At 49.9% G+C, this 10,045-nt stretch overlaps 1 protein-coding gene across 3 annotated transcripts in view; it reads left to right on the top strand.

Annotated features, from left to right (window-relative positions):
- The first annotated feature begins 395 nt into the window (after positions 1-395).
- CORO2A (coronin 2A) overlaps positions 396-10,045 on the top strand; it is a 55,335-nt gene continuing 45,685 nt past the window's right edge. The window contains exon 1 of one of the 3 annotated variants that reach the window (XM_057373039.1): positions 396-461. The gene's annotated coding sequence lies outside the window, so the exon portion shown is untranslated. Of the gene's footprint in view, positions 462-847; positions 945-3,818; positions 3,886-10,045 lie in introns of those variants that run through there. The other 2 variants (XM_057373037.1, XM_057373038.1) reach the window with 2 other exon arrangements.

Below are 10,045 nucleotides of genomic sequence, written 5' to 3'. Positions count from 1 at the left end.
CCACAGTGCTGGAGCTGATATAATATGCCATCCGAGTAATTTAACCCTGTTCCTGGAGATCAGTGAGAGGCTGTGGCCTGCACTGAGATGCTAAATCATGAAATTATTTCTGTGCTTTTTACTCAACCTCAGGAACTCTCCAGGGGGGAAAACAGTGCACCAGGTTAGTCAGTTGCAGAGAACGTATCCTTAACCATGACACATTTGGGATGAGCAGTGTCTTGTTTTGCTGCAGCCAGATGTTTGCTTTGGGTACATGGTCCACTACCATTGAGACAAAGTCCTTATTTTTCCTTGTTATTAAATGACAGCTTCCTGCCAAGGGCAAAGTCTGCCTTAGAGACTCTAGCTATTGGATCTATATCTGCTCTGGTTTTGAACTTAATTTTAATGATACAAAACCTCTGGCACATTCTGGTGTCAAGCTCTTGGAAGCTTAGAGCCTTGGAGCAGTATCCAGGGTAAGTAGAATTAAATTTCAAGCCCTCTCGTGATACCAAAATTTGCCATATAAAAACTGTCTAACACAGTTTTGAGCATTAAAAAGCAGCATTCTTTATTGCAGTGCACTGACCACTGAGAGCTTCCTTCCCCTCATAGAGTGCCCCAAACATTGGGTAAATGTTTAAAACTGTGAGTTTTTATTATACATGCTGCTGACACATTCATTGGCTATACCTGTTCACTTGATGTATGTGTATTACTTTATTTAACATAGTTTCACCCTTTATTTGAAGTCTTTATATGGTTCATTGGGGTTTGTCTTCAATTCTGGTGTCTTTTTCAGGTGGCTGTACCTCGACCCCCATTTTGAGTAAGAGCAATATTGTTGCTTTGCATAACTTCTGTTTTGTCACCCTTGCAAAGCTGAGCTGGCATCCTGCTTGCGTTTTGCATGACTTGTTTTGTCTTCTTCTCCGAGGCTACATTGTTCCCTTTATTTGGTAAGAGTAAAGTGTTGTACTGTTCTACTGTCCTTATAATTTGAGAAAAAAAATAGTACTCAGTCCAATATCATAATTCCCTGCTGAAAAAATGCCTATATTTTTTATTTTATAAAGTGATTTTATTAGGAGACAAGTAATTGTTTATTGGTAGCATTTTGCAGGGAGGAAAAGTCCAAAACAAAACTGAAACCAATTGATACTTTTTGCTGCATCTTCCAAAAACTGGCTTCCTTCTGTCTCTTCTCATCCACTTCTGCAAATTCTCCATGCCAGTCAGGATCCTGCTCCCAGGGAGCAGTGCCAGCTAGTTGAGGTGCTTCATCCATTGCTGTACAGACACTATGAATGTGGCCATGCTGATGTAGCTCCTGCAATGCAAACCAGCAGCAACAGGTGCTGGCTCTGCTTTTGTAGCGGCTTGCCACAGGTTGAGATGGTGCACATGGTTTCTGGCTAATAATGGTTGTGTTCTGCACTGCTGTCAGGCTCTCTTTCATATGGTAGAGGTAGCATTCCACTTTTCATTATTTTGCAGGGGCCAGGAAGAAACRTTCAGGTGGGACACCAGCCTGCCTCTGGCACAATTTTGGCACGTAATGGTGTAGGATGATAGAGTTACACAGCATGCTGCTCCAACTTCTGCTGCTGGATCTCAACAGAAAGCACTAACGTTGCTGCTGGAGGCCCCTTACACAGCAGGAGCAGTGTTGTGTGGCCATGCTCTTTGCCACAAGCCACTTCTGTGGACAGAGGCTGTCAGCAGCACAGTTGCTCAACAGGCTCTTACTGCTGGATGACCAGTTGAGAAGTCCCAGGGAAGAAGACAGAGAGTAGCATTCACACTAATCACCATGGATACCCCAGTCCCAGTTCTAGACTGCAAAGGGGACTGGGGAGGAAAACCATTCACTTTGTCAGCACCTAAACCAGCTCAGGAATGGCACTTGCACATGACTAGCACAGCCAGATGCCTACAGGGGACAGGACTGTAGGCAAAAGAAACCTTTCCCCCCAATAATCCTAAACAAAAACATCTTTGTCACTCTGTCAGTCCTGCATGCAATCTCCTACAGCTTAATCAGGCCTGGAGCACGCATGGTGAAAGGAAGCACTGGAGATCATCTGTGCATCAATATCTGACCTGTCTTGTACTGCTCCATGGTTAATATGGGAGCACACACTGCAAGGGTCCACAGGGGTACCAGAAGCCATCTCAATTCCTGTAGGCAGGGCAGGCCCAGGATACCTGCTGCATTAATGTTCACAATTCATGTCCACAGGAATTTCTTCCTGTGCTCCATACTGGACATTGCTCCTCAACAGCTGTGTGGTGGTGTATATGCTCAAGTGTGCCAGTCCCTTGGGATGTGCCAGGCTGGCACCTGCTAGTGAAGGATAAAGAATTAGGGGCTGCTGTTTGATTCTGAAATTCTGCTCAACACTGTTGAAGAATTCAGTGTATCTGCYCTTTTCAAGGGTGTAATATTCCTTCTCCAAAAGGACTTAGGTATCCTGACAGGCATGCTAATGACTTCACATGCAGTGTCCTCTTTTACTAGAGTTAAGGTTTGTAGTGAGGAAGTGGTCACTGGGTTGGTGATCTCCTCTTGATAGAATTACCTTTCAGGGAAGGACACACACACAGTTCCTGCCTCACTGTCTTAGCACTGTCMGCTGTTCTTACTGCTCTACTGATTTCAGTCTTTGCTATCTTGCCTGTTGTTTCCTCAGTTGCTTCAGTTGAGAGTGTTTGAGGTATTTTTTGGAACGGTTCCTGTGGCCTCCATCCCCTCTGCCTATACCTAAGTCTGCTGAGGTTGATATACAGTTTCTTGATAAATAGTACAATTGGTAACAGCATCCAGCCTATCGTTTGGACACATTTGCTTTTCTGTTTGGTCCCTTACACTGATCTGCAGCATCTTACTTGAGTAGGACACTGAGTCTCACAGTCTTGTCACAGCTGCTGGCTCAGCCCAGGGCTGCCTCTGCTACCCACAGTGTGCTGGGGCTAAAGCATGTAGATGAGCTATCTGTCTCAGATTCTGATTAATCAGACAGGACCAGAGCAGTTTTAGTTGAGGGTCTCACCTGGCCAGAGAAACCTCCTCTGCCGTTTATCTTGGGCATCACTGCCTACTTATCAAGTTCCTCATTCAGGGCACCAGGGAGGTTTGTAGTTGTAGTTGTAGCTGCCAAGGTACCAGCTGACCCCAAAGTCAGAGTATGAAGTCTGTGAGAAGCTTTCTAAAGCCACTTGCCATCAGAAAGGGCCCTACAGCTTTAAGCTAGTGTCTCTCCATTTGCCAGGGACTGCTGAGACAGCCAGAGGCTGCCAGCTAAGGCTGGCACATTCATACGTGTTGCAGGGATGTGTGCAGTGCTCATGATGAGCGGTACCTGGTGGTCGCGCTGAGGATACGGCACAGCGCTCCATCTCCTCAGAAGCTGAGCCAATGCAAGGCCCGTGGTACCCTCTCTGCAAGTGATGGCAAAGTCCCGATGCCGTCAGGTCCATCTCGTAGGAGGATGGCGCACCCACCCTTCACCATGTGCCTCCGGGTACAGACTCGGGGACCCACCAGAGGGGATGGTGACGGTGAATGGCGCACGTCGGCCGGGGTGGGCTGGCTCCCAAGCTCAGGGTAGCGGAGAGGCGCTTGAACACCTTGCCATGGTTGCGGAGGGGCTCTCCCCGCCACAGCGCTGGGGCACACCCTCGCCGGCCACGGCAGGTTGCGCCCAGGGGCCGGGCACCGCCCCGAGAAGGCCCCGCGGAGCTCTGCGGGGCCAGCGGCAGCCCCGGTGCCCGGCGGCACCTCCCGGCTGCGGGGCGCGGCGCTGGGGGCGGGCCGGGGCGGGGACCGCGGGCGGGCTGGTCGGGCTGGCGCGGCGCGGCTCCCGTGCGCACGTCCAGACCCCCGCCGCCAGCGGCAAGGTACGAGAGCGCGGGCGGTGATGCGGGAATGGGGCCGGGACACCCGGGAGTGGGGTCGGGACATCATGGGAATGGGGCCGGGACACCCGGGAGTGGGGTCGGGACATCATGGGAATGGGGCCGGGACACCCGCGGGCGCGGCCGGCACAGGCACCTGCCGCAGCTCGGGGCCTGCGGAGCGCCGCGGTGCCGGGGAGCGGGGAGCAGCGCCCGCTCTGCCCGCTTCGCGCCGGGGGTGCCGCAGCTCCTGCCGGCCCCACCCCGCTTTGTGCGGAGCTGGGGCCGCCGCCCGCAGCCGCGGGGGCACCGACGGCCGGGGGATGCTTTGGCCGCCCGGTGCCGCGGCTCTTGGGCATCCCCCGGTGCGTGCGGCGGGAGCGGGGCGTTCCCGCTGGCCGCGGCCGGGGCAGCCGGTGCTGGTCGCGCACTCGGCAGGCAGAGTTCTCGCTCCCCGGTAGCGCCGGGTTGTTACTGCAGCGAGCTGCCGGCAGGATTTTCTGCGGGGTGTGGCGGACCGGCGGCCGGCCCGCGGCCGGAGGCCTCCGACCCGGGGTCTGCGGGCGGCGGTGCGCGGAGCAACAGGGCTCCTTGCCGACCCGAGCCATCCTGCTGCCAGGCCGGGAAGGGTGCGCCTCCTGCCAGCCCTTCTGGCCGGTGCCGCTGCTGGCACGGTTTGGCATCTGTATAACTTTGCTTATTATTTATAGAGAAGCCTCATCTGTAGCTGTGTGTGTGAGRGGTTGAATTTGGCCTTTTTTTTTGCTGGAGTCCTAGGAAATTTGGGAGCTTGATGTCCGGGCCGGTCTCATCTTGCACAGAGCATGATGACAGGCACGTAAATGACTTTCTGGCGGCGTAGTATCCTGGTGTGAGTTCCCACTTCAGGACAAGTCCTTGAAGGGGTCTTATTTTCAGCTTTGGAGGATTGCTTCTTCTGCGAGTCTGGCTTTGATGCTGTAGCTCTGTCAGGGGCCAAGACAGGGTGTTGCAAAGGGATGTGTGACAAAGAGCACTTTGGAGACCGATGGCCTGGAGAGGCTAGCTATGTGCAGTGTCTGAGCACATTGTTCGCTTTGCAGGGAGTAGTGCCCTCCTTGTCTTGCTCTGGAGCATCCCGTCTGCTCCTGATTCCCACCCCACCCTGCCCCAGCTCCGTTCACTTATACTTTCTAAGAAGACACTGTGCTGCAGTCCTTGTAAAGGGAATTTACCTGGACAGGCTTAGCCTCTTTTGGCCCCTTGGGTGCTCAAGGGAAGTGATTTCCGAGGAGGATTCAGTGAACATTTAGGAGAAGGTTGGCTGATGATTGCCTTTAAGCTTCCCAGTGCAGTCTCCCCAGTGGGTTAACAAAGGAGCAGCTTGTGTAGCCCTGCTGTTCCCTTTGTTCTTCCTCTGGCTGTGCCCTCTTTGGAGAGCTCTGATCTCTCCTGGTTTGATCAGATATAGGGAGTGACTGATGGAGACACCAGGGAGTTCATGTTTTGGTTGTAAGCAGGAAACTCTTGAGCTTTAGGAGGCAGGATAGAGTTGCTTCTTAGAGACAAGGGAAGAAGGAGGTGTTTGCATCTGTGCTGATGCTGTTTGGTGAATTATCATTATGACATTTAGTAATATAGCTTCAACGAGAAGTATTTCCAATTCATTCAATCTCTTTGTAGCAGCACATCAAAGTCCACTATTTCTGTAGTCATAGACCTAGGAAACGTGAGACCCACGTACTGGTGATGTTTGGACATAGAGCCAGACAATTCTGCTGCCTGCACCCCACTTCTGCTTTAAGACATCCTGACCCCTCTTCCTCTGAGGCAAAGCACCTGAGTGTGCCTGTTTTGCAAGTCTGGGGGTGAGACAGAGACCCCTGGCCTCAGTGTGGCAGCTGCACCTGCCTGGCCAGCAGCACGGATCGTCTCCATCCCGTTGATCTGGCTGTGTCTGTGCAGCAGGTGGATTTCCCGGTAGCAGGTCAGGGTATCTCCGGATGTGATATRTTTCTCATTCTCTTTTTCTGCCTGGGCAATTTCTGCCTGTCTTTCAAGTATGCTGGTTTGTCCCCTCTGAGCAAATTTCTCACTSTGCAAATGTCAGTAATGGGCAATATTTTTCCGTTCCTGTGTCTGCTGCATTTGTTAGTAGCTGGATAATGAGTGGATTTTCTGTTKCCTGAGTCTGTGGCAGCTTTCTGTGAGTCTCTTTCTAGGCGGATTGGCATCGGGCAGGCTGCTGTCTCTGAAGCAGGTTTGTAGTGCTTCTGCAAAGGCAGTTCTCTCTTGCCTGTGGGCTGTCTGGACTGCCAGATGCCTAAATGTTGTGTGTGCTGTGTTTTGAGGATGGATGGCTGGGTACAGAGCAAGTCACTGTGCTGTAAGCCTCAGGTGCCCAGGCACTAACTGTTACAGAGGCTTAGGGAGAGAACTGAAGGCTTTGGCATATCCCAGAAAAAAAGGGTGATGCTTTCAGTGAGAGACAGTTGCTTTGGGGGCAAACTAAAGTATATTTTATGTGTGACCTTGCAGGCTCCTCATAAATTGTGGTCAGTTTSCTGCTTCTGACATTTTCATTTTCCTTGACCCACACTGCATAGTATGAAGTCTTTATCTCACCTTGTTTGTCATGATTTCCCTGGCAGGGATTTTGAAGGGAAAACTCTTGAGAAGTGGGTCGTGACAGGGTATGRCAGAGACTCTGTGAAGAAACAGGGTGGAGGGAGACTGTCCCACATCACTTCCCCACCATCCACTCTTGGCTGATTCAAGGGGACTCAGCAGGTCCATAATGGCCACACCCTGTTCTCCACTCTCATAGGAAAGTTTGCTTGAAGTGTTTGCTTGAAGAAAAAAAACAAACCACAAAACCCCAGCACCTTATCTGAATATTCCCATATTCCAGTTATAAACACCAGCTTACAGCTGACCAGTGGGCTGATTGGGTGGCTACTCCGGACGGTACGACTAAACAGCTGCTCAGAGCCAAAGGCGTCCCTGGTGAGGCTGGGCAGCAGCTGTGCTTTGAAACAGATGTGTCTGGGCACCTCGTGATGCACAACCGGAGCACAGACAGTCTGGACTCTTGCCCCCGTGGCAGGAAGACACCGGAGTGACGGTGTGGTGAGGTGTTCGACATGCAGTCATTATGTGGCTTCCCGTAAGTGCACGTCGAGCTGCTCTGGCTGCGGAGCTGACTGAGGCGAGCAGCCTGCAGCACACTGCAATTACGCTGACGCGCCTCCTGCCTCTCCTCGGGAGAAACAGGAAAGACCTTTACATCATCCAGGAGGCTGCATTGGCTGAGGGATTTTTTGATACTCACAGGGTTATACTGGCTTGTAAGTAGAAGCCAGACTGGCCTAGAATTTATAGGGATTTCCCCTCTGTGGTATTACAGGCTTGCCAGCAATTGCCCATTTTGAAAATACACCCTGCAGGGCTCTGTTAGTGTAATGCTGTTGCTTACTATTTCTACAGCAATTTGAAATTTACAAATAGGACATTCTGACCCTCAGCCAAGTAAAACCCTTTCTAAAACTTGGAGACATGCCGCTGCCAAGGGTAGGACCAATAATAGTGTGCAGCTCCAAGCCCTGTTCTCTCTTCCCTTGTTGACCTGTTCCCTGYTCTGCTTCACAGAGTTTCAGATTTTCCAGAGCAGTGCCCAAAGTTTGGCCTCTCTCTCCCTCTTTCTTCCRAGTATCCTTAAGGGCTCTGGTTTGTTGAAGGGTTTCATTCCAGTCTGGTGAATCTCCTGCTCTTTTTCTCTGTGCCAAGAAACATGGATGTACCTGCAGAGAAGAACTTGCAACCGATGACTCTGCACTACCTCTCGCCCTGTGCGGGACAAAGTCACCTAGGAAAATGATAAGGAAGACAAAGCAGTAGAAAATCCCAGCAATTGTGGTATTTTTATCACTGAGATTAAGACAAAGTTCATGAGAGCTGATAARATATCTTCCAGGAAAGCAGGAGAGGCCAAACTCCATCTTATTCTTCCTCCTGCAGTTCTGGGAGCTGTGCTTAAACAGGAGAGGAGGCAATGCTGGGGGAGAGTTCCTCCCAGAAAGAGGTGACTGWGCAAGGCTGTCCATGTCAGGCTTGCATTAATAAAGGAAATATGAGCCTCGTGGCTTGAGCTTGTACATAGAGTAGAGCAGGGACAGTCAGAAATAAAGGTGCAGGGAGGAGCCAAGGCAAATACTGGGCTTACTCCCAAGAGCAGAAATTAATCAGTCCTTGCTCCACAAATAACATGATTGAAACTCGCCTTGCAGAGCACCTGTGAAAAGGRCTGAAATCCTCCTTGGGAGAGTTTGAAATCTCTGGATGCCATCCCAGGTTTTCTGGGAACCAACGACAGGGTGCATGAGAAGTGCTTGTGGACAAGTGCTTTTCCTCAGACATGGCTCTCTCTCTGGGCTGGGATGTGGACTGATGCAGCAGGCGAGCGAGGGCATGTGCAGGTCTGGGAGCAGCGGATCTTTCCCGATACTGTCTGTCCTACCCCAGCCTCACCTGTGTCTTGTTTAGCCAGCGAGTGTTAGTGCACAGGACGTTTGCCAGTGTGCCAAAAGGATCCCTGAAGGGCTGCCCTTGAATGCCACCCRGTGTAATTGTCACACCGTTGATATGTGCTGAATCCTGGTAGCGCCACAGCTCTTCTCCTGTCTGTGGAGTTTTTCTTTCTGGGCTGCAGCAAGTTTGACTCTGCCAGTGGTGTTCAGCTATCAGCCACCTTTCACATGGATACACTGAGGTTATTTCAAACCAGTTATTTAAACCAATATTTCATAGTGTTTTCCCTAAGCAAGAACACACAAATATTGAAAAATGTAAACCATATTGCCTTAGAAAAGCATAGCTACCGTTTTGCCTGAATTGCTGGCAGAGTTGCAGTGCTCGTTTCTAGGAAGCCTCACACTGATGTTTTTAGGAACACTGCCTTAACATGAATGATGCCAGGAAGGACCAATCTTCCATGTCATCCTCTGGTTTCTTCCGTTCTATCCACCCCTTAAAAGGAGCCTGTGCTGGCAACAAAATTGCAGGGTAATAGGCACRGAGAATCCAGGCAGCTCTTTAATTGCAAGAGACAATTAGAAGAAGTCAAAGATTGTCTTGCTAACATCTACTTAAATGTAATTAACTCACATTATTTTTCTCTGCCATTTTCTCTAATTTAATTTGAATACCAAAACGCACACGTAGAGGAACAAAAACAAAATCAGAATAGCATAACTCCAAGTTYCTGCTCTTGTAATGTTCAGCTTCTACACACAGAGGCTCTTTTCCTTACAGCCAGGGAGGATCAGAGTCTGTCTTCTGACCCCTCCTGCCTGTGGTTGTGGCTGTGGTTGATGTTTCTTTTTGAATTTGCAAAAGGTCTTTATGTCAGTAACTGATGCCCAAGTCTTAATTGAAAAGATTGATTTTGCTAATGAYAGCCTGGTATTCGACATCGTCCATAGAAATCAATTGGAATTCAGTGTCTCACAGTTTTAAAAATAATGGCATTTATTTAAAGGCTCAATAGGGATTGAAGGGTTTGACTTTGCAGCTCCTTGCATCTATTTTGAGGCTCATGCCCTTGCCATACATTAATGTATTGAGCAGTAGTTCTGGGTGTGAGTCATCTCTCTATGAGATTTTACAGGTAAAAGCTCAAGTGGAAAGTTGACCCTTTTATCTTTCTTGGTGTCCAGGTTGTATTTTGGTGAACTCTCAGTTTCTGTGGAATTGAAAATATCACAGTCTTTATAGGTAATGCATTCTTCAGGCTGATAAACCACAATGAGAGCCAGTAGCTGGAAGCAGAAATTATTATTTGGCAAAATAATAAGGCAGTTGTGTTTTTAGCTGCAAAGAGGAGGAATCATGGGAAGAGCTTCCCAGGGTGATGCATTGATAGAAACTTGAGCAGGATGATCTGAATAATGTCACTCTGTGCAGACAGCAGTGYTCTCTGGAAGTAGGTGACATCTCTCAGTCTGCCATTAGCCAAACAGCAGCTGGCCTCCTRCAGAAATTTCTTTCCCCAGCTTGTCACCCCTAGAGCATCCCTTCTCACAGAGAGCATACATTTCTCTCTTCAAGCTCTCAACATGTTCTGCTGGACTTTGCCTTTAGGGTCCCGCAGTGGTATCCTTGTTCCCTAACACCACAGCTAACTTTC

Source organism: Malurus melanocephalus, unplaced genomic scaffold (assembly GCF_030028575.1).
Source record: "Malurus melanocephalus ecotype Western Australia unplaced genomic scaffold, MMel_1.1 scaffold_184, whole genome shotgun sequence".
NCBI lineage: Eukaryota > Metazoa > Chordata > Aves > Passeriformes > Maluridae > Malurus > Malurus melanocephalus.
Note: the sequence above shows the minus strand (reverse complement) of the source record. Positions and strands in the feature narration are given on the sequence as shown.